Source organism: Chrysemys picta, chromosome 17, assembly GCF_011386835.1.
Source record: "Chrysemys picta bellii isolate R12L10 chromosome 17, ASM1138683v2, whole genome shotgun sequence".
In the NCBI taxonomy this organism is placed as follows: Eukaryota; Metazoa; Chordata; order Testudines; family Emydidae; genus Chrysemys; species Chrysemys picta.
The window spans coordinates 13,030,573-13,048,782 of NC_088807.1; positions in this window are offsets into that span (position 1 = coordinate 13,030,573).

Here is an 18,210-nt window from a genome sequence, read left to right on the forward strand (position 1 = left end):
AAAAACAATTAGTGAATTTGGGGGTCCCATTTAAGCCATCCTAAAGGGGCTGATTTCCAGCAGGTGGGGGCTCAGTGCAGTCTGTCTGTCACCCCTTAAGCTGTCTCATGCTGGGGTCCCCAAAAAACTGGTAATTTTGGAAGGTTTGGCCAGAAGTGCTTGTGCCATTTGCACATGTGCCGAATCTGTGTGAAGAGCCTGGATGGGGAGGGAATGGGAAACAGGGAAAACCTCACAGACACAAGGTGGGAAATCTGATGCAGCAGTCCCACCCTCTATTTGTACTGGCCTCGATCCTGCCTCCCTTCCCATCGCCCAAACCCCAGGGCAGTCAGGGCAGAATTAGACCCGTCTCCCCACCCTGCAAGGGAGATTGATGGACCCAGATGCTGCAGGACTAGAGAGCGACTGGCTGTTGCTCAGCAACTCTCTGCACACACAGTCCATCTGCTCTGTGCAGCCGCGCAGGGAGGGAACCACAGGATGAGACGACAGAACCCTGAGCATCTGCAGAGTCTCCCATGCAGACACCTCTTCCCCCTCCCAGCAGTGAGATCTCCCCAGCCTGACGCCGAGCTAGCAGCGCAGCGGGGCGGGGGCGTGTCACACACTGTGGTGTGGGATTGAATAACCCGCTCCGACAATGTTATTTTTGTCCTCACATGTTAACCTGCCGCATTCTCTCTCTCTCTCCATTTAGTCTGTTTTCATGTGGTTTCCAAGAGAGTTTATTTTCATAGTCGTACATTTAAAGGCCAGAGGGGACCATTGGGACCATCTAGTCTGAGTGTCTCCACAGCCCAGGCCAGAGAGCCTCCCCCAGGGATCCCTGCATTGAGCTGCTAACTTCTGAGTGAGCTAGAGCATGTCTGGTAGAAAGAAACGTCCCCTCTTGGTTTAAAGACTCCAAACCGGCTCACATTTCTAAACACTAAGATGGCTGTGGGAGATCAGTACAAGAGGGGACCAGGGGGAAGGGAGATGCTGGACTGGGACAGAGCAACTGGAGATGGGCCCTGAGGTTTAGCTGCAGCTGTAGTTCCTAATCTGACTTTCACCAGAATTTAGGGGTGTGGATTTGGTGTTCCAGTTTGTGCCTATGATACAGACAGTCCCAGGCCACGTAGTTAGGATCTAAACTCCCCCAAAGTCCAGGTGTGGTTGTGCCACCTCGTGGTGAATGGGGAAGAGGGACGAGGTGAAACTGTTGGTCTTGCCATTGATTTCAGGAGCTCAATGGCATGCCTAAATCTGGTGCGTACTCAAGATCTGACACAGACTGACTGAGCAGTTATGCCAGGCCACAGACATACCCAGGATAGACTTTAGCAAAGGTTGCTGGGAGGTTTAACACTGTAGTCCATAGTACAATCCATGGCAGATTGTCAGGGCAAGGACAGTGCTGTACGATACCCGACTGTACAGCACCATGGACACCAATGGTACCGAGGAAACAACACAGTCACACTGACAACTGCACCAGGGCCAGCTGTGAATTTAAAAATCAAGATCATTTTCAATACAAAACTAGATTCTTGAAAAAAAAAATTTTTGATTTATTTATTTGTGTCAGTCTCTGCTTTCTTTGAAGATTTTTGACTTGTCATTGGAAAACCAAAACTGGCATTTCCTTCCCAGTTTTCAGGTTTTCAGTTCATTGATGAAAAGTTAAACTTTTATTGCTGAAAATTTCAAGAGAAATTCATCTAAATTTTCCACAGGAAAATCCGTTTTCCGCCCCACCCTAGGTGTACCACGTTTAAGCCCTCACTGGTTGCAGGTGGAATCTGCCAATGCTCTTTTCTGCCCTATGTCCCTATGATCACCTAGAGGTTGATGTTTATTAGCCTGACAGACTGTGTAACAAGCGCGGGAATGTTGGTAATCAGAGAATCATGGAAGAGACCGCAAGACGTCATCAAGTCCATCCCCCTGCAGCGAGGCAGGACAGAGTAAACCTAGACTAGGGGTCGGCAACCTTTGAGAAGTGGTGTGCCAAGTCTTCAGTAATTTAAGGTTTCGTGTGCCAGTAATAAATTTTACATTGACAGGGCCCACCCTGACAGAACCCCAGACTGGCAGAGGGCTGAATGGGGCGGGGGGCCCGGACTCCGGCTGGCAGGGGCCGGCAGACGGAACCCCAGTCCAGCAGCGGGCTGAGCGGCTCAGCGTGCTGCTGGTTTGGGGTTCCGTCTGCTGCCCTCGCTGTCAGTCTGGGGTTCTGTCCGCCAGTCCTTGCCAGCCAGGGTCCCGGACACCGGCCCTGCTCAGCCCGCTGCCGGCCTAGGGTTCCGAACACCGAGGCAGTCCGCCGGAGAAGCGGGGCCAGCGTCTGGGACCCCGGCTGGCAGGAACGTGCCAGTAAATATTGGCTCGCGTGCCACCTTTGGCACGCGTGCCATAGGTTGCCGACCCCTGACCTAGACCATCCATGAAAGGGGGTTTATCCAACCTGTTCTTAATAACCTTCAATGATGGCAATTCCAGAACCTCGCCTGGAAGCCTATTTAAGAGCTTAACTTCCCTTATTGTTAGAAAGTTTTTCCTACTATCGAACCTAAACAGATTAAGCCCATTAGTTCTAGTCCTACCTTCAGAGGCACCGAGAACAACTGATCACTGTCCTCTTTATAACAGCCCTTAACATATCTGGAGACTATCAGGTCCATCCTCAGTCTTCTTTTCTCAAGACTAAACATGCTCAGTTTTTTAAATCTTTCCTCATAGATGAGGTTTTCTAAACCTTTGATAATTTTAGTTGCTCTCCACTGGACTCTCTCCAATTTGTCCACATCTTTCCTAAAGTGTGACACCCAGAACCAGACACAGTCCTCCAGCTCGGATCTCACCAGTTCCCAGGAGAGTGGGACAACGGTGTCCCATGTCTTACATACAATGCTCCCGTTAGTACACCACAGAATGACATTAGCCTTTTTTGCGACTGCATCACATTGGTGACTCATATTCAATTTGTGATCCACTGTGACTCCCAGATCCTTTCCAGCAATATTGCCACCCAGCCAGTTATTCCCCATTTTGTAATTGTGCATTTGATTTTTCCTTCCTAAGTGACGTACTTTGCACTTGTCTTTATTGATTTTCATCTCATTTGATGAAAACCAGTTCTCCAATTTGTTGATGTCATTTTCACTTTTAATCCTGTCCTCAAAGTGTTGGCAACCCCTCCCAGCTTCGTGTCATCTGCAACTTTTATAATCATACTTTCCATTTCATTATTCATATCATTAATGAAAATAGTGAATAGTACGAGACCCGGGACAGACTCCTACCGGACCCCACTAGATACGGCCTCTCAGCTTGATAGAGAATCATTGATAATTACTCTTTGAATACAGTCTTTCAACCAGTTGTGCACCCACTTTAAAATAATTTCATCTACACCACATTTCCATGGTCTTATTATGAGAGTATCATGTGGGACTGTGTCAAAAGCTTTAATAAAATCTAGATAGATCCCATCTTTTGTTTCCCTGCTATCCACTAGGCCAGTAACTCTGTCAAAGGAAGAAAGTTAGGTTGGTTTGTCATGATTTGTTCTTGACAAATCCATGCTGGCTATTCCTTATAACCTTGTTATCTTCCAGGGGCGTATTAACTGATTGTTTAATAATTTGTTCTAGTATCTTTCCAGGTATGGAAGTGAGATTGACTGATCTATAACTCCCTCTAACTTGAAAGCGTCTCTCTCACAAGCTGAAGTTGGTCCAATAGAAGGTTTGACCTCACCCTCCCTGTCTGGCTAATAAAAACCAGACACACCAAACAAACTGGGGCCCCAGCAGTCCCTGGGCCAGCTGGACTCCAGGCCAGCTCACAAAGGTGGGAATTTTGCCTGGTGCCTCTCCAGCGCTGGTGCCTCAGCAGGCAGAGCCCGTCTCTTCCTCACATTCGCTCGGGCGTCTGGCCGCGGCTGAGCAATGCCAGCGTAACCCCCCATGTTTGCATTTCAGGGTGTGGTGATGTCACTAGGGGAGCAAACAGTCAGGGGCTCCGTGGGCCCTTTGCTCTGTGGGCTGGAGACTTGCTGAAGCCTGGCAGGGCCCTGCTGGGACGGGCCGAACCCTTCAGCCCTGGGTGCGGCGAGCTCGGGGGATGGGCGGGAGCCACCTGCAGCTACTTGGGAAACTCCTGTGCGGGGAGGGGTCTGGTGAGCAGAGTCAGCGACATGACCGTCAAGGGGGGTAGCGGCCAACTGTCACCTGGGGGGATGGGGGGAGCCCAACAGTCACCCAACAGAACAGGGATTCGGGTCGCTTCGGAACGCTTTTGGAATTTGTCAGTAAATCGGGAAACTCTGCTTTGGGTCATAAAAATGTTTCATTCAGGGCAGCTTCCAAAGAATGCTGCCCCCCCAACCTTTCTCTGGCGGTGAGGGCACTTGTCTGGGATGTGGAGACCCACATTTGCAACCCCACTTTGGAGGGAGGATCTCAATAGCTGTGTGGCTGGGGGGGAGGTTCGGGAAATCCCTACAGCAGAGACCCCCACACGCTGCCTTTAGAAGAGGTGACCCCCACCCCAAGGCTACAGGGCACATCCCAGAGCTGAGTGGCCACTCCAGGGTCAGTGTCGGGGGTTTGATCCATTTCCGATGGTCGTGTTTTGCAGACGTTGGTGCTGGGTTTACAGGTTCTGCGATGTCGCTGCGTCTGGGTGTTATTGCAGGTCACTTGTGAGTGGAGCGGGGCGAATAGTTGATATTTCGGGCTGGCAGCAAACAGAAAACCAGAGCAGGGATTCGGGTCGGTTCGGAACGCTTTTGGAATTTGTCAGTAAATCGGGAAACTCTGCTTTGGGTCATAAAAATGTTTCATTCAGGGCAGCTTCCAAAGAATGTCTGTCCCCCCGCAACCTTTCTCTGGCGGTGAGGGCACTTGTCTGCGATGTGGGAGACCCACATTTGCAACCCCACTTTGGAGCAGGGTCTTGAACTCAGCATGAACATCCTCACACCTAGGGCACAGGCCGTTCTGGGCTGGGCTGCTCTCCTGTGGAGGCTGTTCCACTTTGCGTAACTACTTAAATGTTAATTGGGCCAAACAGCAAACGAGTGAAAACAACTCTATAGGCTGGGGATTGAGGGGCTCACTTGGATGGTAGGATCTAGGGACTCAAATCCTTCCTCTGAGTGAGGAAGAGAGAAGATTTGAGTCAGTGTCTCCTACCTCCTGAGTGCCTTAATCCCCAGGCTGGAGAGTCATTCTCATGCTCTTTGACCCAAGGAATAGCAAATTATTAGCTGCTATTTAGGGGTCAAACACACACTTCTGAAGCAGCCTGAACAACGTATTCAAAACCTTCGTCCAGCTAAAACTAATTGGGTCAAATTTGTGAATAGTTTTGGATTGGCCAAAACAGCATTTTTCGGCTAGTAAACGGTTTGTCCAGAAATTTCCACCCAGCTCTACTTGTGACAATACAAACTGGTTTGTTGTGGGATCGTTTGTGAGTGCCAGGACTGCACACAAAGTGGTTTGTGTCTGCTGGGGTTGCATTTTGATGTATTTTTGTAGGTTTTCATAGATTCTTAGACTGGAAGGGACCTCAAGAGGTCATCGAGTCCAGTCCCCTGCCCTCACGGCAGGACCAAATAGTGTCTAGACCATCCCTGATAGACATTTATCTAACCTACTCTTAAATATCTCCAGAGATGGAGATGCCACAACCTCCCTAGGCAATTTATTCCAGTGTTTAACCACCCTGACAGTTAGGAACTTTTTCCTAATGTCCAACCTAGACCTCCCTTGCTGCAGTTTAAGCCCATTGCTTCTTGTTCTAGCCTTAGAGGCTAAGGTGAACAAGTTTTCTCCCTCCTCCTTATGACACCCTTTTAGATACCTGAAAACTGCTATCATGTCCCCTCTCAGTCTTCTCTTTTCCAAACTAAACAAACCCAATTCTTTCAGCCTTCCTTCATAGGTCATGTTCTCAAGACCTTTAATCATTCTTGTTGCTCTTCTCTGGACCCTTTCCAATTTCTCCACATCTTTCTTGAAATGCGGTGCCCAGAACTGGACACAATACTCCAGCTGAGGCCTAACCAGAGCAGAGTAGAGCGGAAGAATGACTTCTCCTGTCTTGCTCACAACACACCTGTTAATACATCCCAGAATCATGTTTGCTTTTTTTGCAACAGCATCACACTGTTGACTCATATTTAGCTTGTGGTCCACTATAACCCCTAGATCCCTTTCTGCCGTACTCCTTCCTAGACAGTCTCTTTCCATTCTGTATGTGTGAAACTGATTGTTCCTTCCTAAGTGGAGCACTTTGCATTTGTCTTTGTTAAACTTCATCCTGTTTACCTCAGACCATTTCTCCAATTTGTCCAGATCATTTTGAATTATGACCCTGTCCTCCAAAGCAGTTGCAATCCCTCCCAATTTGGTATCATCTGCAAACTTAATAAGCGTACTTTCTATGCCAATATCTAAGTCGTTAATGAAGATATTGAACAGAGCCGGTCCCAAAACAGACCCCTGCGGAACCCCACTGTGTATCTGTGAGCACTGTGACACTTTCCATGTTGTCAAGTATCAGGGGGTAGCCGTGTTAGTCTGTATCTACAAAAACAACAAAGAGTCTGGTGGCACCTTAAAGACTAACAGATTTATTTGGGCATAAGCTTTCGTGAGTAAAAACCTCACTTCTTCGGATGCATAGAGTGAAAGCTACAGATGCAGGCATTATATACTGACACATGGAGAGCAGGGAGTTACTTCACAAGTGGAGAACCAGTGTTGACAAGGCCAATTCAATCAGGGTGGATGTAGTCCACTCCCAATAATAGATGAGGAGGTGTCAATTCCAGGAGAGGAAAAGCTGCTTCTGTAGTGAGCCAGCCACTCCCAATCCCTATTCAAGCCCAGATTAATGGTGTTGAATTTGCAAATGAATTTTAGTTCTGCTGTTTCTCTTTGAAGTCTGTTTCTGAAGTTTTTTTGTTCAATGACAGTGACTTTTAAATCTGTGATAGAATGACCAGGGAGATTGAAGTGTTCACTTACTGGCTTGTGTATGTTACCATTCCTGATGTCCGATTTGTGTCCATTTATTCTTTTGCGGAGGGACTGTCCGGTTTGGCCAATGTACATGGCAGAGGGGCATTGCTGGCACATGATGGCATATATGACATTAGTGGATGTGCAGGTGAATGAGCCCCTGATGGTGTGGCTGATGTGGTTGGGTCCTCTGATGCTGTTGCCAGAGTAGATATGGGGACAGAGTAGGCAACGAGGTTTGCTACAGGGATAGGTTCCTGGGTTGGTGTTTCTGTGGTGTGGTGTGTAGTTGCTGGTGAGTATTTGCTTCAGGTTGGGGGGTTGTCTGTAAGCGAGGACTGGCCTGCCTCCCAAGGTCTGTGAGAGTGAGGGATCATTTTCCAGGATAGGTTGTAGGTCGTGGATAATGCGCTGGAGAGGTTTTAGCTGGGGGCTGTATGTGATGGCCAGTGGTGTTCTGTTGTTATCCTTGTTGGGCCTGTCCTGTAGTAGGTGATTTCTGGGTACCCGTCTTGCTCTGTCAATCTGTTTCCTCACTTCCCCAGGTGGGTATTGTAGTTTTACGAATGCTTGATAAAGATCTTGTAGGTGTTTGTCTCTGTCTGAGGGGTTGGAGCAAATTAGGTTGTATCTTAGGGCTTGGCTGTAGACAATGGATCGTATGATGTGTCTTGGATGGAAGCTGGAGGCATGTAGGTACGTATAGCGGTCAGTAGGTTTCCGGTATAGGGTGGTGTTTATGTGACCATCACTTATTTGTACTGTAGTGTCCAGGAAGTGGATCTCTTGTGTGGACTGGTCCAGGCTGAGGTTGATGGTGGGGTGGAAATTGTTGAAGTCCAGGTGGAATTCTTCAAGGGCCTCCTTTCCGTGGGTCCATATGATGAAGATGTCATCAATGTAGCGCAAGTAGAGGAGGGGCACTAGGGGACGAGAGCTGAGGAAGCGTTGTTCTAAGTCAGCCATGTTGGCTTGTTATTGTAGGTTTGTCCATAAGTACTGAGGCTACTCATATGTTGGGGCTGCATGCATACTGGTTTGCTATGAAAGGGTCTTTTTGTGAGCTGTGGGGCCACTCCTGCTGGTTTGATTTTGTAGTGTTGTTAGTGAGTGCACAGGCTGGGATCACTCATGACTGCTGGGTGTATTGTTAATAACAACAGTGAGGTGGAATGAGAATCCCCAGTTGTTTCCATGTGTAAATTGCTGCCTCGCTCAGAGTGAAACTCCCATGTGGGGTGAGGCTGTTCTATGGGGCAGGGGAGGTGACTTTATTGTTTGGAGGAGACCTCCCTGTATTTCTCTGTTTTGTTTCCTCAACTCTGCCCCAGAGCAGAAACTCCCTCTCTCTCCCAAAGTCATCACTCAAGGGGTTGGGTTTTTTTATAACTTCCACTACTGGGATAAGGGCAGGTCCATATGTTTGAGCCTCACCCCAAGGGGCCCCCCTGTTTCTCCTAGAGCAGGGTGTGTGAGAAGCTGAAGCCACCTATAGTTTGTGTGTGGGGGGAGCAATCCCATTGTGTGCCCCATCATGCTAGGACCCCCATTGTGTAACATGTGACTGAGGGGAGCAGGGGCAGTCACAGCAGTGGACACAGCCTGAATGTGCTGCTGGAGAAAAAGAGGCCTCACCCCATCCCAGTGTCTGTGCCCTGAGCAGAAGCCTGGGCCTTTGAACCCGAGATGTCAGCGAATGTCGGGGAGCGGCGGACCAGACCCCCAAGAATGCAGCGAGCAGCAGGGGAGGCAGAGAGGTGAGCGCACTGGCTTTTAAATCTTTTTTTATTGGTTTTACACTGGTTTGTTTGGCAACAGCAATTTTTTTTTCCTGCTGGGATTGGTGTAAAGTGCCATCTAGTGGGGAAATTGATCAGTAGAACTATACTGGTCTAACTAATCCACTACAGCTATCCTGGGGTAACTCCCCATGGGGACACTCTCATTCCAGTGTATGAGGGGCTTTGTCCAGTTTAGCTCATGTCACTTTGAAACTGGTGTAAAATAACCCTGACCAAGACTCTCTCTCTGATTCTGGAATAAGAATGTCCCCACAGAGAGTTAGCCCAGGATGACTGTAATGGTTTAATTACACCAGTGTGGTTCTGCTGATCCATTTCGGGGGGAGGCATAGCTCAGTGGTTTGAGCATTGGCCTGTTAAACCCAGGATTGTGAGTTCAATCCTTGAAGGGGCCACTGAAGAATCTGGGGCAAAAATCAGTACTTGGTCTTGCTAGTGAAGGCAGAGGGCTGGACCCAATGACCTTTCAGGGTCCCTTCTACTTCTAGGAGATAGGTATATCTCCATTTATTATTATTTACTATTTCCCTGTGCAGACGAACCCTTAGTGAGAGACAACCCCTGCCTGGAAGAGTTCCCAATCTAAGGGGGAGATTTTCAAAAGCACCTGAGGGACTTAGGAGCACAAGGCAGTGGGCACAGAGCACAGTCACACACTTGTGTTCCTAACTCCCTTAGGGGCTTTGGAAATTCTCCCCTGAGACAAGGCAGAATTATTGTCCCCATTTCACAGATGGGGAACTGAGGCCCAGAGACATGAAGTGACAGGCCCAAGGACTCTGCAGCAGAGCTGGGACATGATCCCCAGTCTCCCAGAAGTGTCACCTTGGTGCCTTAATCATGAGCCCAGCCGTAACCCCTAATCATACAGCCTCTCTGCAGCAGGGATTATTTGCATGGAAGGAAGGAGCCAGGTTGGGCTGGGCTGTCTGGCTGGGACAGCTCATGGCAGGGCTAAGATCTGGCAGAGCTCGGGCATGGCCCTGGCCTGGCTGGGGGTGAGCAGAGGTCTGCAGATGGCAGGATGGAGTGACTAACAGCGTCCCCAATATGGGTGTGTGGGGGGGAAGGGAGGGGGACTGAAGGAGGCTGCAGCAGTTACCTGGGCAAAAACGGTTACCACAGGGGCCTATTGTGCTGCACTGACCAATGGTGACTCCCCAAAACCCCGCTCAGAGCCGGTCACTGGTATCTCCCCCGCTCATGGCTTTTTAATGGGGTTTCCCCACTCCCAGTCCCTCTCCCCCCAGGATGCAGCTGCTTCCCCCATGCAGCCCTGCAGGCTCGGGCAGGCCCCATTTCTCCAGCACGAAGGTGATGACGGGCGCAGACACCAGGAGGAGCAGGACCAGGACACAGCGAGCGGCCCAGACAGCAGGGGACATGACTGGCCCTGCAACATGAAAGGGATGCAGTTACATCTGTAAAGCAGCGTGTGGGACTGCAGTGCCAGCACTAGACACAGAGCAGCTGCAATGCAATGGGGACCCCATGTGAGCTCCCTGAGGCCTAGATGTAAGGGGGGGGATCATGCTGCAGGGGGCACGTTCCCCTGACGGGAAGCTTAAGTGACGGAGGCTGTTGGGGAGGCTCCTCCCTTTGCCCAGCACAGTCCTGAGGGGTCAGAGCTGCAGGGAACTGCCCAGGTTTGCTCAGGCTGCACCAGGACTTTGTGCAAAGGCCTCACAAGAGCTGTGTCCTCAGGAGAGGGTGGAAGTGGGACCTAAGTGATGCCGTTGGGCTGTGCTGCCCCTCTGCCCTGGGGGAATTGCACTGGCAGAGCCCAGCCCATCAGGGGTGACTGTCCTGGAGGCCAAGGAGTTGCCCACTCTGGTGTGAGTTTGGCCCAGACTTTATGCCCTGAGGTCAGAGCTGGGGGCACAGAGCCGGGCTCTGATAATCAGGGTGTGACAGAGCAATAGCCCGTTACCTGTGCGGGTCGGCTCCTCCCCTCCTCCGCTGCTGCTCGCACTGCCTGTGGGACAAGGGCAAAGAGAATCGCACGGTGTGGGAGAGACACCTGCAGGCTCCGCAGGGACGCACCTCCCAGCGACAGACAGAGCGGTTCTGCCAGCCACTGGGGCCAGATCAGAATCACTCTGCTGGAGTCCATGGGCCAGATCCCCAGGTGCTGTAAATTGGTGTCCCTCCATTGGAGTCCACAGGGCTCTGCCAGTTTACACCAGCTGAGGAGCTGGTCCCTGGACTCTCTCTCTTGCTCTGAGTTTCACACTGAGTTTCCCCACTGCAGACTCAGCGAGGACGTCACTGTCCATTTAACAAACCATCATTTCACTCAAAAAGAACAGGAGTACTCGTGGCACCTTAGAGACGAACAAATTTATTAGAGCATAAGCTTTCGTGGGCTACAACCCACTTCTTCGGATGCATATAGAGTGAAACATATATTGAGGAGATATATATACACACATATCTCAATATATGTTTCACTCTATATGCATCGAAGAAGTGGGTTGTAGCCCACGAAAGCTTATGCTCTAATAAATTTGTTCGTCTCTAAGGTGCCACAAGTACTCCTGTTCTTTTTGAGGATACAGACTAACACGGCTGCTACTCTGAAACCCATCATTTCACTGATGCCTGTCACCTGTCACTGAGGTCGAAGCTTCACGGGGGTGAAAATGCCCCAGGAAGTCCTGAGCCAGGATTTCCCTGACCCCCAATCAGACACGCTTGTCTGTGGAGCACCCTCAGGGATCTGAATTTGCGGGAGACCCCTGCGCCCTTCAGACAGCCCAGGGCTCGCCTGGTGGGCAGAGCGGGTTGTGTGATAGGCCGTGTGCACGGGTGACATTCCCCAGCTGACCCTGTGCCTGGGACAGCACCAGGCCTAGGCCCTGCCCACGCCCAGTGTAACTGGGACCCTGTGTGAGCTCCCAGAGGCCTAGCTCTAAGGGGGGGATCATGCTGCAGGGGGCTGGTCTGTGATGGAAGCTGTTGGGGAGGCCCCTGCCTTTGCCCCAGAACAGCCCTGAGGGGACGGAGGAACAGGGAATGGCCCAGGTTTGCTCAGGCTGCACCGGGACTCTGTGCAAAGGCCTCACAAGAGCCAGCGACACACGCAGCAGCCCAGACCCTATCGCCCCTCTCCAGTGTGGTTGGCAGTTCACCGCGGGGGTGACCCGCCTGGGAAGAGGGGCAGCATGAGGCCTTGGCACCAGCTGTGTGCTTAGGAGAGGGTGGAAGTGGGATGTAAGTGATGCCGGGGGCTGTGCTGCCCCTCTGCCCTGGGGGAATTGCAATGGCAGAGCCCAGCCCATCGGGGTGACTGTGCTGCAGGGTGAGGAGTTACCTGCCCCAGGGTGAGTTTGACCCAGACTTTATGCCCTGAGGCCAGAGCTGGGGGCACAGAGCCGGGTTCTGATAATCAGGGTGTGACAGAGCAATAGCCCGTTACCTGTGTGTGTCGGCTCCTCCCCTCCTCCGCTGCTGCTCGCGCTGCCTGTGGGACAAGGGCAAAGAGAATCGCACGGTGTGGGAGAGACGCCTGCAGCCTCCGCAGGGACACGCCTCCCAGCGACAGACAGAGCGGTTCTGCCAGCCACTGGGGCCAGATTCTCTCGTGGGTGTAAATCAGCATAACCCTGCTGGAGTCACTGAGCCCAGATCCCCAGGTGCTGTAAATTGGCGTCCCTCCATTGGAGTCCATAGGGCTCTGCCAGTTTGCACCAGCTGAGGAGCTGGTCCCTGGACTCTCTCTCTTGCTCTGAGTGTCACACTGAGTTTCCCCTCTACAGACTCAGCGAGGATGTCACTGTCCATTTAACAAACCAACATTTCATTGATTCCTGGCACCTGGCACTGAGGTCAAAGCTCTGCAGGAGTGAAAATGGCCCAGGAAGCCCTAAGCCAGGATTTCCCTGACCCCCAATCAGATGCTCTTGTCTGTGGAGCACCCTCGGAGATCTGCCTGGGGCTCGCCTGGTGGGCAGAGCGGGTTGTGTGATAGGCTGTGTGCACAGGCAACATTCTCCAGCCACCCCTGTGCCTGGGGCAGCACCAGGCCTAGGCCCTGCTCACGCCCAGTGCTGAGGGTTCAGGGGAGTTAAGTGCTGCCTGGCCCTGGGGCTGGCCCCTCTGCAGAGAGCTGGTTCTGCCCCTGGGTAAGTGCTGCAGGCAGAAGAGTTACCCCAGGGGTGAGTTTGACCCAAAGTCTCTATGCAGCGAGGGGAGAGCTGTGGGGATAGAGCTGGGCTCAGATCCCTAGGGTCTGGCCCAAGAGTGTCTCTGTGAGCATGGCCATCCAAGCCATTTGGGTACTCTACGCAGCCCCCATACAGTCTGGGAGGCAGGAGCTGTGGGGGGGCCACTTTTGGGGGCCCCACAAGCTCAGAGTGGCCCAGGGGATTAGCTGGGGGCCGGGAGCAGCCTGCTCCACTTCCCTCACCCTGGCCCCAGCCGTGTCGCTCGGGGGAGGGGGTTTGGGGGAAGGGATCTCCCCCCCCTCTGCACCAGCAGCGGCAGGAAGCAGAGCAGCCCGGCCCCAGCCAGCTCTACTCCGCCACCTCCCAGCCGCGGAGCTCCGCTTCCCGGCTCCGCTGAGTGCAGGGGGCGTCCTTTCCCCAACCTCCCGCACTCACTGGCAGTGGGAAGTGGAGCGCCATGGCTGGGAGTTGGTGGAGTGGAGTGCTCTGGGGCCGGGTTGCTACGCTTCCCGCCACTGTTGGTGAGTGGGGAGTCGCTGGGGGAAGAGATGGAATGGGGGACAGGCTGGGGGGCAGAACAGGGGGGACGGGTAAGAGGTGGGGCGAAGGGAGTTGTCCGTGGCCCCACATCCCCATAGGGATGGCCCTGCCCCTTGCAGGGGGCCGGCCGAGGGATAGGGGCTGGTCGCTGGGGCTGGGGCTGCCGCGTATACAGCATGCAGCTGCCTAGGGCACCATGAAATTTGGGCCAAATTTTATAGTGCCCCAAATTTCATGGTTCCCCAAATTTCATGTTGCCCCACGCAGCTGCGTATGCTGCGTATGCATAAGGACGGCCCTGTCCAGGAGTTGTGGGGTCTGACTGCTCACCTGGCCTGTGCAATGAGGACAAGAAGAATCTGGGTCTGTCAGTGCCTCCAGGTGACACTCAGTGTGTGAGAAACACGGCTGAGCCCAGCCCCCTGCACCAGTCAAACGGGACATGACTGTTCCCCAAATCGAAACCTCCCCAAAGGGGATCCCCCTGGCTCTGTCAGACCTGTCAAGTGTCATGTGCTCCACGGGCATTTGGCAGCCCTGTCACCCTGCGCAGAAGCTGTGGGTGTGGGCCTGGACTCCTCACTCGGTGTCCTGGAGCCTGGGGGTGACTCTGAGCTACAAGCCAGGAGACCCTACGCTCTAGGCCCAGCTCTTCCACTGAGTGTTATTAACTTCTCTGTGCACTTCACAGCCCCAGGTACTGCCTCTACGGTACAAGGTCACTTGAGGCAGTGCTGGGAATACAGCAAAAGTATTGAATACAGCAAACCCCAGTCCCATCTAGTTTCTCTAGTGCCTTTCAGAGGGAATGTGCTAGATTTATGTGCTTGGCTATGCTGCCCTTAACACTTCCCACAGTCTGCTCCCAGAGCCAGGAAGAGAACCCAGGAGTCCTGGGAACCAATGTCCCCCTCCCGTCTCACTAACAATTGAGTGACACACATACAAAGCAGGTGTCATGTCTCCATCTAGGGGCTGGTGCACATGGAGGATAACAACCTACTTCTGCCCATCATTCTGTCACTCAGCTATGTGTCTCTGGATTCTCTCTCAGCCATTGTATGAATGATTGTACTCGCTCTGCCGTTCATCACTCTTACCAGTGATGCTGAACTGCTTGGCAGGGCTGAGCTGGGATCTGCTCACCCAGTTGTCTCTGTCCTTGGTCTCGTACCCGCAGGAGTAATTTCCGGAGCTGCCCCTGGATACTGTATGGTTCCAGCTGTAGATGACCTTCTTTGAACCTCTCTGTGATGAAATCTCTTCCCCGTCCTTGCAGAAGACGACGCGGGTGGCTGGGGCCCGGGAGAACACGGAGCACTGGAGCAGCACAGAGTCACCTGGCCAGGCAGACGTCAGGCTCAGGTAGAAGATGGGGGCACGGCGAGGGCCTGGGAAGGGGAATGGGTCAGAGCTGTCAGTGGGGCTGTTGGTGGTGCCCGTTTGCGGGGGGAGCCAGGAAGCAGTTTGCCAAAGAAAGCGAGTTACTGTGGAAGCAGCTCGCAGCTGCTCAGAGTATGTCTACACTGCAATCAAATCCCCATGGCTGACCCATGCCAGCTGACTCAGGATGGCAGGGCTTGGGCTATGGGGCTGTTTGCACAGCACAAGTCAGCTGTGGGCGTCTAACAGCAGTATAGATGCACTCTGCCTGCTGCAGGGTCTACGCAATGTGTCTGGAGCAGGCTCTTATATCAGCACAGCTGTGTAATGGGGGGATAATGTCAGATCTGAGACTGTCAGCTCTTCGGGGGCAGGGACCAGAGCATCACATGGAGGGTGCAGCACCTGGCACCATGGGACCCTGATCCTTGAGGGGGCATCTGGGGCCACAGTAATCATAATAATTAATAATAATCTTCTGTAGCTGGAAGCCTTTTCTATCAATACAAACCCCTCTGGCATGAATGTGTCAGGGGACAGAGAGACGGACTCACCGGGAGCTGAACAGATCTTCTGGAAGCTGGGACTCAGCACTGGGAACAGAAAGGTGCCGTGTGGTTAGTGCTGGAGATAAAATCTCCCCCTTTTCTAAGGTCCCTCTTCAGGGACAAAAGCTGCGTTTAATAGACAGGGAAATCAATTCCTGATTTGTGTTTTGGTGAAGAAGCAAACGGGGCAGGACGTTAGATCTGGGACATGGCAGGTTGCTCGCGCACACAGACCTTGGCTGAGCTGGGAACTGCCTTTCCCTTCAGCTCTCTAGAGCAGGCGTTCTCTCTGAGGCCCCCCTCAGATGGTATAAAAGCACCATGGCCCACCTGTGCCACAATAACTGGTTTTCTCCATATAAAAGCCAGGGCTGGCATCAGGGGGTAAGAAGCAGGGTGATTTCCTGGAGCCCCCACAAAGCTTCATCTCTGTCGGGAGGGGGGGGGGACCTCAGGGCCCTGGGCTTCAGCCCCATGTAGTGGGGCTTCAACTTTCTACCCTGGGCCCCAGCGAGTCTAATGCTGGCCCTGCTTGGTGGCCTCCCCTGAAACCTGCTCACTGCCCCCCAGGAGCCCTGGACCCCTGGTTGAGATGTGCTGACCTAGAGGGCCAGATCCTCAGCTGTCGTAAACTGGCATTGCTCCACTGGAGCTACACTGATTTACACCAGCTGGGGATCTGGCCCAGTAACTCTCACACTCAGTGTTTACACCAGTTCCCAGTTCTCTCCCACTGAAGAGGATTTGCCAACAGTCGGGCCAGGGGCTGCTCTGGGTTCTGTTTCCTCCCAACCTACTACGAATTAGCACAGGGTTCCCGGATACTCCCCAGGAAGCAAGAGGCACAGAGACAAGATCATCGGGGCTGCGGGGGAACCACAAGGGATGGAAGTGGTTCAGAAACTACTTTTGCTCCTTATGGGGTCAGGAGGCAACAATCCACAGTCGCTCCTGCTCCCACCAGCCCCCTCTGCCCTGTCTGACTTCAGCAGAAGGGAAGCTCCAGTCTCTCTCTCTGCTCCTATCTGCCTCTGTCTTCTCCCCAGGGTTGGATGCTCCAACCAGCCATGGGCAGCACGTATTGTAGGATGGGGGAGGCTGTGTCCAAACAGCCCGGCGTGGCCCCCCTCCTGCTTGCCCTTCCCCCTTGGCCCAGGCAGGCTGGATGCTCCTCTTCAGGGAAGCGCTGCATGCTGGGACTGTGGCTGGTGCGAGGGTGGCTGCAGTCGGGACTGGGGGTGGCTGGGGCTGCCCAGTGCTGGAGGGCTCCCAGGTGCTGGGGCCATGCCACCCAGCACTCAGTGGGGAGGGGGGGCTGCTGGTGCTTCCCACCCTGTGCTGAGGGAGGGCTGGGGGCACTGGGGCTAGGGGCACCACTCACCACCTGCCCGGCACTTGGGAGCTGGGAGGGCCACACGCTCCCTGCCCGGTGTGCTGGGGTGGGGTGTGGCTGATGGCCGCAGGGAGCGGGAACTCTTGGCTCCAGTGGGGAAGGGGGTTGAGAAGGGTGGGGCCTCAGGCAGGAGGGCCGGGGCCGGTCAGGGGCTAGTCTCCCCAAGGCAGTGGGTCACCCGCCGCCCTTGCACCCAGCCCTTGTCCCTGCTCCCAGGCCCCCAAGGATCTGCAGGGCTCAGGCAGCAGAGATGCTGCAGCCTCTCTCTGTCCTGCTCTGTCTCCTCCTCAGGTTCAATAGTCGTCACCACTCCCCATTTCCTGCCCCACGCCTTCCCCCTTTCCCGCCCTGGCCACAGCGTCTCTACTTAGGGCTGGAAGATTGAGAACCGAAGGGGCCTCGTTTGCGTATTTGAGTCTAAACATATCAGTGACGAAATGCCTCCCATCCCATCTCACTGCCTGGGGACTGAGACATCCCCATGGCTAAAGGCACAGCTGGGCCGGGGTGAAAGGTCACTGGGTGATTGGGGGGCTTCGGATGTTGGATGAGCCTGAATCTTTTGCCTCCACCCTGGTCTCCAGTCCCTGGTGAGAAGGACCCAGCTCCCCCAGGGGGAAATTCACCCTCTGGTGTTAAGTGAGAAAAAAGTGGGGTGTGGGCCCTGTGCAGAACCCTCTGTACAGGGTGAATTTCAACCTCAGAGAACACCGACCCTGGGACTAAACCTGCCTTCCCCACCTGCTTAGTCATCACTGCTGTGTCCTCCACACCCAGCTCCAGCCACTTCTGCTCGTCCTGCCCTGACTGCCCCCGCTCCCCATTCTGGGTTCCTGAGGCGTCTGCTGTCCCTGCTGAGAGATGGGTACCAGGGCATGGCCGGATGAGAAAGAACACCAGGCAGTTGAGAAAGAGCTTCCAGAAGTGACCTCTGAGTAGGTGGGAGCTGGAATCAGTGTGACTAAGCAAGTGATGGAACCAGGGCAAAAGGCCAAACAAATGTGGGAAAGAAAGGAAGTCTTGTGGCTAGACCTGTGCAGGAAGCCAAGCAGTTGAGGGCCTCAAGGGAAATGTGTCAGGATTACAAGGCAGAGGCGTTTTTCAGAGCAACTTTGCAGAGTAATTGATGCAGAAGTGGATTGTCCTGGGATAGTGTCTGGGCACATTTCACCACTGGGATGGAGTCAGCTCTGCAGAACAGCTGGACAGGGGATTGTTAGGGAGGCTCAGGTGTTTGAGGGATGGTCGGGGAGCTCAAATGATATGGGGCTAGTCAGAGGAACTAGATGTAAGAGGGGGCAGGGGGCACATTCCCCTGACGGGAGGCCTGTGATAGAGGCTGTTGGGGAGGCTCCT